Here is a 12,146-nt window from a genome sequence, read left to right as displayed (position 1 = left end):
AGCAACAATTAAAGGATCTTTTATATGCACCACCCAACAGACAGGATAGTACATATCATGGCTACTGTTACACCAGTTGTGGAGCACTAGCTCAAATGAAAAATATTCCAATGAGCCCCCACATCCTCCCCCATCCCTATCAGACTTTAATCAATCATAAGTAGATTGTGCATCAGGCAAATATTTTACTACTGAAATCCATCTAGCCAGAGTGCTCTGCTGTTCGAGAGCTAGACGGACATTTGGACGATTATATATATAACACGATCATAGGCTACATCCAGCCGTAGAAAATGTAGGGGAAAACCTTAGAACATGTACCTATGTTATAAGTATTAGTATCACACTATTCTGTGTAGCTTGTGTGTCCACTTGACTTGCCCTCTTTATAATATTCATACCTGTCAACTCTCATGCATTTGGCGTGAGTCTCATGCATTTGTAACAAATATCACACTCTCACGCTTTTACTAAAAATAAAAATATTTTATAGTCATGGTTTATATTTGAGAGCTGATGGAATTGTATACTGATTATGCAGGGTGTCAATTCGTTACCTATTAATAATAATACAGCATATCGGTTCAATACCAACAATCACTCGCGGGTGCTACCGATGATCGACTTGTATGGTTTAAATTAATTGTATTAATTAGTAAAACTTGCACTCACTCGATTTTTTTATTTTTTTTGAGATATCCATTTTTGGACTTAATAACAACAAACTTCGCTCTCAACCTGACCAAGAGCCTACAGTCCCTGGACCCTGACTTCTAACTTTCTCACGCCTAAGAATTGCCATAGCTTGACAGCTCTGTTATATACTACTCGAAAGAATTTAAGGGTCAGACGATATTTTCGACATTATTTTCTGAATGTCAATTATATTAGCTAGACCATAATGTCACGCATGGTATTGTTCCATTTTGACGAAAGTGGGTCTAAGCAACCCATAAATGAATTAAAATCCACTGTCATTGATACTGTCGACTAGTTCTAATGGCGAAAACATGCTTACATTTGCACGTAAATTAGGGCGAAAGCGAAAGGTCTGCTAAGTGCCCATAACTTGCTTTTTCACAAAGCGCTTCATTTGCACGCTTTGCACGTGTATTCCATGTTCCCAATGCTGAATTTCCGTATAATTGGAGCTTGCGTTCGTGTACGGTGCACACTCCAAATTCGACAATGGTACGACTTCAACTAACTATCGAAGATTGAGGAAGGGCTATTGCTTGGCTTCAGGATGGCAATACGCAAAGAAATGTTGCTCTGAGACTTGGTGTCAGTCAGAGTGTCGTTGGCCGACTGTGGCAACGGTACCAAGCAACGAATTCTGTTCGAAATCGTCCACGTTCGGGAAGACCCCGAAGCACTACAAATAGAGAGGACCGCTACATCACCAATATGGCTCTACGTCAACGCACAACCACTGCACGCCGTTAACGTGACAATCTGCGGACTGCGACTGGAACTCGAGTGTCTGATCAAACCATACGCAATCGTCTGAGAGCCAATAATCTACGCTGCCGTCGCCAGGCTGTTCGACGACCACTCCTACCACGTCACAGAACGGCCAGACGTCACTGGTGCACACTTCATCTGCGGTGGCAACGTGTTCAGTGGGGTCGAGTGATGTTCACTGATGAGTCCAGGTTTAGTCTCCAGTTCAACGACGGTCGGGTTCGTGTCTACAGACGTCCTGGGGAGCGCTTCGCTGACGTTAACGTTAGACAACGTCACCGGTTCGGTGGTGGCAGCGTCATTGTGTGGAGCGGCATCTCTATCCACCACAGGACCCCCCTCTATGTGGTGGATGGCAATCTGAATGGAATCCGCTATCTGAATGAGATTATCCGGCCGTTGGTTCTCCCAGGTCTTCAGCAGATTGGCGGCGGGGCAGTTCTGCAGGATGACAATGCCAGACCCCACCGCGCCAGGGTGGTAAACGGACTTTCTCATACAACAAGGTATCGCCAGGATGGATTGGCCAGCATATTCGCCAGACTTGGCCCCAATAGAGCACGCCTGGGACGAATTAGGCAGGAGAGTTCGGGATAACCACGCCCCTCCGGCCAACCTTCATGATCTGGGTCAACTTCTTATGGCAGAGTGGCAGGCCATTCCCCAAGAGTTCTTCAGACGTCTGATCAACAGCATGAGGCAACGATGTGTCGAGTGTATTCGCGCCAGGGGTGGATTCACACACTATTAAACGAATGTTCTAATGTGTAAAATCCATGTTTGACAACCTTCAACTTTGACAGCATGTCATGTGACTTTCTTGTATACAGTGACGTTTATTTTATTTTTTTTGTAAATATGGAACAATAAATTAAATTTTTGGTGTAGTTGACATCATCAATCTAATACACTCTGAAACTTATTTGGTTATAAATTTTTGACCCTTAAATTCTTTTGAGTAGTAATATGTTGGTTTACAAGGCTAGAGGGCACGCGAGTTATGTACTGTGGAAATGCACCTTTAATTTGTATGGAATATCACATTTCAGATCCCTAGCCACTAGGTCCAGTGGCATAGCGAGGGGGGCCACAGGTGCCATGCCCCTCCATCAAACCTTGATTCCTCTTTTTACTGTATTAAATTTTATAACTAGGTTCACTATAATACAAAGCAAAATTGTCTTTCATTGTTTATATAAAAGTTAGGTTTTATTGTGTTTCTTTTTTTCTGTGACTGTCACGTATAGAATATCATAATACAATTTTCTCTCTTAAAATTTCTGTAACTTCGAACACACACAATAATCGTAAGGTAACGATGAAGGATAGCAGAATAAGGGCCGCAACTCCTGCCAGAAAGTAATGTGCTACAGTAAGCATGGGTTCTGCCCTTTGAACACGATCTGAAATTATAATTTATAAATGTATAAATCTGATTACATATATATACACACACATACATACACATACTGTATTACACATACACACACACATATTTATACATTGTATATATATATATATATATATATATATATATATATATATATATATATATACACACACACACACACACACACACACACACACATGTATATACAGTAATTGTTTAGTTTTTTGTGTTTTGTTTCATAAAAGCAAGAAACTTGGCACATTAATACATAATATCTTCCTAAACATTTTCAGATATAGAGTCATTTTGAAAAGTCTCCTTGATGACCTTGGCGGCCATTTTGTTTCCACCATTATCAGAAATCATAGTTATTATACATCTCATCCATTAGATACTAGTATACTGTCAGGACAAATATGGTCTATACACCTATGTTTTGATGGTCAATGTTTACAGTGATATCATTTAGAACAACTTAAATATCCAACATACTAATTATTATGTAAAATGAATCCGCCATTACAAAAACAATAAATATTTTAAAAAATCATATTTTATTAAATATATTTGTAACAACACATGATAACGCCATGTATGATGTATCAATCGCCATGTTTTCAAGGTGAAGCTAATAAAGGCAGTCAGAACGTCATAAAATAAAACGTCATAATTGTTTTTTTGGTAAAATTTGACGTGTCGTAAAATAAGTCTTGTCATATATCCAAATAATACGATAAACTAATCATTACATTCCCTATCACAATTGCACAGATCTGCATTTTAAGAGCTGCTTTTCTACACTTGCACCTCTGAATCGCGTTTTACATGCACAACACAAGTGTTCGATTGGCAACTGACTTGCTTGATGAGGTGTTGGCTTTGTTACTTGTTTGGAATTGTCCAACCCCAGTTTCCAGGTGATGGCATGCTGGAAGCTGTCTCTAGCACTGTACCCAACAATATCCTCCTTTGTACCATGTGCAGTTAATGTGTTGTATCAGAGCTTTTTGTTTTTATTCAACCCATTGCTCGTTTTCTCTTGATAAATATCTCGTAATGGGCTGCATCAACGTCCTCTTGACTGCTGGCTTGATCATAAAGGTGAATTGTGAACCACTCCAGAACCGAACAGCTCTCTACTGGCTCAAGCCCTAGTGCTTGTGACAATGGTAGACATTTTGTAAGCTTTTCATTTATCCCATGCTGCCTTCCTTCCTTGGGTTGCACGGCCTGTGTATGCATACATCATGGATAAAGTCTATGACTTGCCCGACCCTAAAGAAGTGGCCATATCATGACCAATGATATACCTTATAGATACTGGTCTGAGTTTGCTGTCATAAAGATGTTTGAGACCAACAGAGCGTTTCTGTCCACTAAACTTGCATATTAAACACATGCTTCTACTTTAGAATATCAGTTTTGCATTGAATGTGTTTTGCATCAATGAATGTGTTTTTGATTGTCTTCATGTTTGTAGTAGCCTGAACACCATTGTGTATTGTAGTATAAATATTTTTGTATGTATGAAATTATAACAGGGCCATACCCTCCGTGGGGGGGGGGGGGGGGGCACTTGCCCCTCCCCCGAGAATCTCACTTTGTTTTTTACTCCAGAAAATAACATACACATCTCAAGGTTTAATTTGTATAGTGTTATATATTTGTTTATAAAAAGGAGTGCTCCCCCCCCCCCCCCCAATTAGGATTTTGATCAGGGTAGGGCCCTGTATAAGGAGGTAAAATCCAGTTTGATCTACTACAAACATCGAGACAGCCAGAAACATTGGAATTAACAGATACTGATACTCTAATTAAGAAAATGTTTCTAAAATATAATTTTATTAATTAAAAAGGCTCTGTTCGTGGCAAACATGTTATAATGACAGAAAACTCAGGACAGCCTCTTTAAGTTTTGGCTTTATACTGCGCAGCGACATACTTCGTGACCATTCCTGTGGTAGGAGTCCATGGTTAGTTCAAACTCAAATAATCATCGTAGCGAGTTTAGGTCAAGCAATTGCCCAAAGCCAGAGAAAGTCTGAATTTAGTGTCAACCCATTATCTCCACCATCTCTCTTCAGTTGATGGGACCTGATCAGTATCGCCTTGTTTTCTAAACACTGCACCTGCTTTTACACAATTCATGAGTTATATATCCGAGTGTAATTTGCAGGCACTGGTATATCAAAGGCCGTGGTATATGCTATTCTGACTGTAGGATAGTGCACTTAAAAAGATCCCATAGGGAAATTTTGTTTGACAACAAAACTAATCATGTATAGCAAACTGTCTTACAATACCAAGTAAAGCAGCAGAGCTTACGACTTTACCCAAATTCCCAGATATCATAAACTAAGATTTTATATTTTATCAGGGACGGGTGCGTGCGCGTTGATACGTGTATGTGTTTGTGTACGTTTACTGATTTTGATTTGTAGGTGCATTCAAATGTATATTTTTCAATGTCAGTATTGTGAACTAATACGTTAGAAATCAAACTGCAGATGATTGGCCTCGAGTTGAACTCGACTTCCTATAACAGGAGGGGCAGGACGTAGCCCAGTGGTAAAGCGCTTGCTCGATGCACGGTCGGTCTGGGATCGATCCCCGTTGGTGGGCCCTTTGGGCTAGTTCTCATTCCAGCCAGTGCACAATGTCTGGTATATCAAAGGCCGTGGTATGTACTACCCTGTCTGTGGGATGATGCATATAAAATATCCCTTGCTGCTAATCGAAAAAGAGTAGCCCATGAAGTGGCGACAGCGGGTTTCCTCTCTCAATATCTGTGTGGTCCTTAACCATATGTCCGACGCCATATAACCGTAAATAAAATGCGTTGAGTGCGCTGTTAAATAAACCATTTCCTTCCTTCCTTCGGTTTTGCCTGAATTCGAAGATTTGCTTCAGCACTTAGGGGTGGCAGGGGTGGCAGGGGTGGCAGGGCTTCTAGAATTTTTTATAAAATCCACTAGCCATGGGATCAGTGATATTAAAAATTTGCTGTCGCCACTTCATGGGCTACTCTTTCCGATTAGCAGCAAGGGATCTTTTATTTGCGCTTCCCACAGGCAGGATAGCAGTATTGTGGTAAACCGTTGGTTGGTTGGTGTTCTCTACTAATATAGTAACTAATAGAAGTGTCAAAAAAAACAGGTACCCTTTCGAACTTTCGAATTATTTCAAGTTTATCATCAAGTGATAATTCAACATGGCGTCGTTTCGCTGGGTGTTCTGACATGTCCAAAGTAGATACTAAAATGAAACACTGTTGACAAATTTTCCACTAAACCAAGCCAAACAATTTTACTCTTGGTTACTGTTTATTTTGTTAAATAAACTTTGCAAAGATAAAAAAAAAAAACAACAAACAAAAGGGTTCAAACAATTGGAAAAATGAATTAAATTCCTAGTTGCTTTGCCGTTCATTGCGGTAATCATGAGACGTAAGTGTAGGCTGTGAAAAGGAGCTCAATCAAATTCGTAAGTTAATTTGTAACAATCGAGCTCAGAATAAAGGGAGGACATGTGTTTCCTCCAGTTATTTAAACAAAGTTGTTAATTAATTCCTTAATTGGTATTTGTCAACTGCACAACAGTGACACCGGAGCACGTGCACATGCAATTAGCTCTGCGTATGCAATTACGTTATCGGCTGAGTGGGTATTCAAAGTATAAGTAATCAGTAATGATTGACGTCGGTGTGACCGTCTGGTTTTCTGAGGTAAAATTTGCATTAAAGTAACACAATGGGACTGGATAATTTTGTCCGGTGCACTTTAGAGGGGTTTCTGGATTAGAGGGGTAAATTTTAGTGTTAAAAGATACGAAAATCACGGGACCGTGTAAAATGTGCGGTTTTGAGGGAATTCTGGTTTAGTGAAGGTCCGGTTTTGAGGGGTTTCACTGTATATATATATATATATATATATATATATATATATATATATATATATATATATATATATATATATATATATATATATATATATAATTAATTGCATATTTAAATTAAATAACCAAGATGTATAATTCAGATTTTATCATTTTTTATTTTGTTTTTTTAAATTTCAGACAGGTTTTCAATGATATTGATGACTAAATGAATACTGTATACAAGCCAAATGACTGAATATGTATTGCAGACCAACATGTACAATTATTTTCTTTAAATTCATAAATATAAATAAATAAAACCATTTTAAACAAATATGCACATAATAGTCATGTATATGAACAGACAAAATGCATTCATGTTGTTTCCATGTGGGTTTCATGATAATGTACACCAAACATTCTGTACGTGTTATTAACAACATGTATTTAGTATAGTGATTAAAAATTTAAAATACAATGCCAACACACACCCACTCACCCCTCCCAGGAAACAAAAATAGTTTCATTTCTATTTTGGAAGTGCTAGGAATTTTGTTTAATCTTTTAGGAAAATATACATGTATATTCAACAGAAAGTTTTTGAGATATTTTTAAACAATTCTATTTGCTCATATATATACTGTGTCTATATATATATATATATCTTTATATAAAAATAAAAGACTAGAAATTGTCCAAGCAATGTTAAAGCAATATGCAATATATTAATCAAAGATTAACTTATTATCACCATCTTCCTTGCTGACAATGTAGTAGGGGTGCAACGATACGGTCAAAACCGTATTGCGATATAAGAAACTGTATTGCAATATAATTGATATTATTTATGGGTTGGGTTTTTTTTTAATGAAAATAGAAGGCATAACTTTTTAATGATCTTTATTAGTTTCAGCTGTCAGGCTAAATGTTTTAGGCCATATTTTAATTTTTTAACACAATACTAGTCTACTAGAACACTGGCGTGACGGTGTCAAACTATTGATGATGATGATGATGATGATGATAACTAATTTAACGTGTCCATATACCACTAGGGTTTCGAACATGCCCATCCCGAGTCCGACCTCCGATAAGATCGGTGGCCTGACTCGGGATGGAGAGGGGGAGGGGGGGGGGGGGGATGAAAATGGGCAGAATTTTGAAAATAGCAATTAGTAAAAAAGTTAATAGAATAAAAAAAAAAAAAAAAAAAAAAAGTTACAATCCAAAAATAAAAAAGAATTGACTGCTCGGCCGAATATTTATATAATTTGGAGCATTTTAGAAGGAAAGTCCAAAATTAAATAAGAGAAAGAAGAGAGGATTGGACTATTTAATAATATAAAAAAAAAAAAAAAGTAATTTCGACATAAAATTTTGAACGCAGATCTAAAAGTTTAAAGTCCGATCGATATGTCCACGCGAGTGGCCTCGTTAAGGCCGTTTGAGTGCACAGCTTAAAGGGACGAGATAGGTTGCATCCCGTCAAGAAAACCCCTAGATTGACAGTCAATAGACGTTGAAGGTGTACTGCTGTGCTGAAATACAGAACTTGAGAAGCCGGATCTGTCTGAACGAGAGTATCAGACTAGGGTATAGTCCAGTCGTCATGGGTTGGTATAGTGGTGCGGACGGGCCCGACTCCGGAGGATACGAGATGGTATCACTATAAAGCAAGGTAAAGTCTAGAAAAAGAGTAGTAGGGGCCGACCCCGCTTCCTATTTCTTCTTAGAGTGGGGCGGTCAATCTTCCAGTACTGCTAGGACAGGCTCGGACATGTAGAGACTAAACGCGAACAACCGTGGCGTTCTGCAGAATGGCCGTCATACGAGTCACGAAAAAAACCTGTCGATAGTCAGAAGGACAAATGACGTGGAAGCAAGGAATCTCGCTAAAAAAGAATCCAACCTGGTGGTGCAGGCTGTCGAAATGAGAAGCGTTCCAGCGTTCAATCAGTTCCAATGGCCGCATACATTCCAGTAGAAAACTTCATTTCGCTGACAAAAACAACGAAATGAGGGACCCCCCCCAAGTAGAGCACACGAAAGCACGTGCAGTGTGCACAAGCGAAACAAACACGTCTTACCGCGTGGAGCTCCAGACTGTGAATGGTCAAACTATTCATAAATTGTCACATTCGGAAATCCTTACTATCGGGCTTTTCCGTTGCTGCTCGCTTAACACGGAAATGTACGTATTGAGTCACAATGTTTCGCCAGATCGACCGAACCAGAGCCGAGGTATTTTGAACGATCGGCCGAAGTATTCCGAGTTCAGTGAAAAACAGCGAAGTGTGATTCTCATTTGTTGGTTTATTTCTTTGAAGATGATAGCCGTAGCCGTAGCCGTAGCCGTATTCCAACGTAAATGAACAACGAATGATAATGTGTAAGTAACAAAACATTTATTTGTAATTATCGTTAACTGGTTATTTTCACTGGACTTTTGACACGTTTTGTTTAGAAGTTAGAACAAAGTATAACCGACCTATCACTTCGTATGCCAACAAGTAAGCCGACTACGCTTGACGTGATTGTTACATTTCCTGTCATCACCAATTAATAAAATGATGTGGTTCTTGTTTGTTTGTTTGCCTATTTCAAATCAAATAAGTTACAAGGAAAAAAAATCGCGGTACGCAAAACTGTACTGCGGTTCGTATCGAGCTGATCAATTATCGCGGTATACCGGTATACCGGTTTACCGTTGCAGCACTACAATGTAGGCAGGGTTTTAGTAGTTTTAACAGTGATTCTAGCCAATGTTGTTGCATTCTTACCACTTCAAGTTGATCAAAGTTCTCATAATGATGAATCAACAGTCAAAAACTATACATTAACCCAGTCATACAAGGCAAAAGCTATGAATAAACATTAATGACTAAATGAACACTAGGTTAATGATATCTGTACATGAAAAATAGATGTACAGTGGACTCTGTCTAAACCGGATTCTGTGTAATCCGGATCTCTGCATAAACCAGTCCACTCAGGAATGTCCCTTTAATATGTAGCCACTAATATTTTATGCAGAAAAATATATTTGATATGTAATTACAATCGTTAAAAGTCTCTGTTAATAATAATAATAATAATAATAAAATTCTTTATTTTCAGAGGGTAAACACATTCAGTACAAGGTGACTGGTCTCCCATGAGGCCCTCTCTAATCTATACATGATATTATACATACATACATTCAAAGAAACAACATCAACATACATGTAATATGTATAGCATGAGGAACAATAGCACATATTATGAATATATAAATAATATTTAAATCAATTTGTTAAGAAACTTGAGTCAGTGATAACTCAATACATCATAATTATTTTAACAAACACAAAATCAACAACAAAGGTATATCTTAAAATTGATTATTATTTGAATAGTGCTTAAAATAACTGGATTTGAATGAGGCGAGGGATTGAGAATATTTTATCTTTGAAGGTAGTGTGTTCCACAGTTTAGCTCCCCTGCATGAAAAACTATGGCGATAAAATTCTGTTCTTGGTTTTAATTCATAAAGGTGATTATGTTGAGTTGACCTCAGATTTAAGGAGTGAATTTCTGAAGTTGTTTGAAACATTGTTTCTAGATATGATGGAGATATGTTGAGGACTTTGTAGACAAACTGGCAGGTTCTAATGTCAATTCTCTCTTTGATTTTAAGCCATTTGAGAGAGCTAATTATTTCTGCAGTGGACATTTCTTTGCTTTTTTCAGTAATAAGTCTTGCAGCTTGATTTTGGATTTTTTGAAGTTTTCCTATAGAATGTTTTGAACAGGTTCCCCAAATTGTGGAGCAATAGTCTAAGTGAGGTAATATGTAAGAGCTGTAGAATATTAATCTGGTCTTTTGGTCAAGATATTTTCTGTTTTGTCGAAAAATGTATAATAAATAAGAAGATTTTTTAATAATGGCATTTATGTGGTTAGCCCATGTCAGTGTTGGGTCAATGTGTACACCAAGAAGTTTTTCAGAAGTGGAACATTGCACTGGTATGTGATCTACATATACAGTCAATGCTGTTGAGGTTTCTGCAATCGAGGTCAGTTTTTTAGAAGAACCAATAAGCATGATTTTAGTTTTATTTAAGTTAAGAGACATCTTATTATGGTTGCACCAAAGACTCACCTCATTCAAATCTAACTGGACATGTTTTTCTAACAGAGATATGTCATCAGCTACAGATGTGGAGCTTACATCATCAGCAAACAGATCCATGACACAATGCTTTGCATAGAGTGGCAGATCATTGATATATAATGCAAACAAAGTGGGGCCAAGTACTGATCCCTGTGGGATGCCATATGAGAGATTAAGAGGATCAGATCGGGCTTTGCCAAGAACAACAGTTTGTTTTCTACCCGAGAGATATGATTCAAACCATTTTAGAGATTTTGAATCAAAGTGATAGATGCTTAGTTTCTTCATGAGTATATCATGATCTATCATGTCAAATGCTTTTTTAAAATCAATGAATGTAGCTGAGACAAATTTACCATCATCTACTGACTTTTGCCAATTATTAACAATTCTAAGTAGAGCTGTTTCACAGGAATGTTTGGTTCTAAATCCAGATTGGTATTCATAAAGGAGTTTGTATTCTTCGAAGAATTCAGATAATGCTTTATGCACATGTTTTTCCATTATTTTAGACATTATTGGCAATATAGAAATTGGTCTAAAGTTTTCACACTTTTGTCTATCCCCAGTTTTAAATAATGGAGTTATTTTTGCATGTTTCCATTGCTCAGGAAATATCCCTGATGTTATGCTGTTGTTGATGATGGTTACAAGTGATGGGGTTATAACAGCTGAAGCCAATTTAACAAAGTGTGGTCCTATGTCATCCAATCCCATTGATTTTTTTTACATCACAGTTCTGAAGTTGTTCAAATACAAATGCACTTGAGACTAGTGGATAACATCTGTTAGTGGATAACATCTTAAAAATTGCAGCAAACTCAGAAATGTCCCTTTAGGTATATTTTTATGTCTGTGAAATAATCAATTGCAAGTCTGGCTTGTATGACTGTGTTTTCCAATCATCCATGGGTTCAAATGTCATGGTTGATCGCGAGTTGTCGATCATTCAAGAACCATAACTCTGGATTAACTCTGTCAAAACCGGTCCTCTATGTAAACCGGACCATTTCGACGGTACGAAGCGAGTCCGGTTTAGACAGAGTCCACTGTATATGTATTTGGGTGTGTCACACAGCTATGATATAAACGTATGGATGTATTAATTTAGACCACAATAAATGAGATAATTTTTATAACTCCATTAACAAACCCAATTTTTTTTAAATCAGGATTGTAATACATTCTAATTGTAGAAAAAGAGGATTGCAAAGTCTGCTAAATGAAGAATGACATTATGTAGATGAGAAAACACTCAAGCCA

Source organism: Gigantopelta aegis, chromosome 6 (assembly GCF_016097555.1).
Source record: "Gigantopelta aegis isolate Gae_Host chromosome 6, Gae_host_genome, whole genome shotgun sequence".
NCBI lineage: Eukaryota > Metazoa > Mollusca > Gastropoda > Neomphalida > Peltospiridae > Gigantopelta > Gigantopelta aegis.
The sequence above is the reverse complement of the archived record's forward strand: the minus strand, read 5'-3'. Positions refer to the sequence as shown.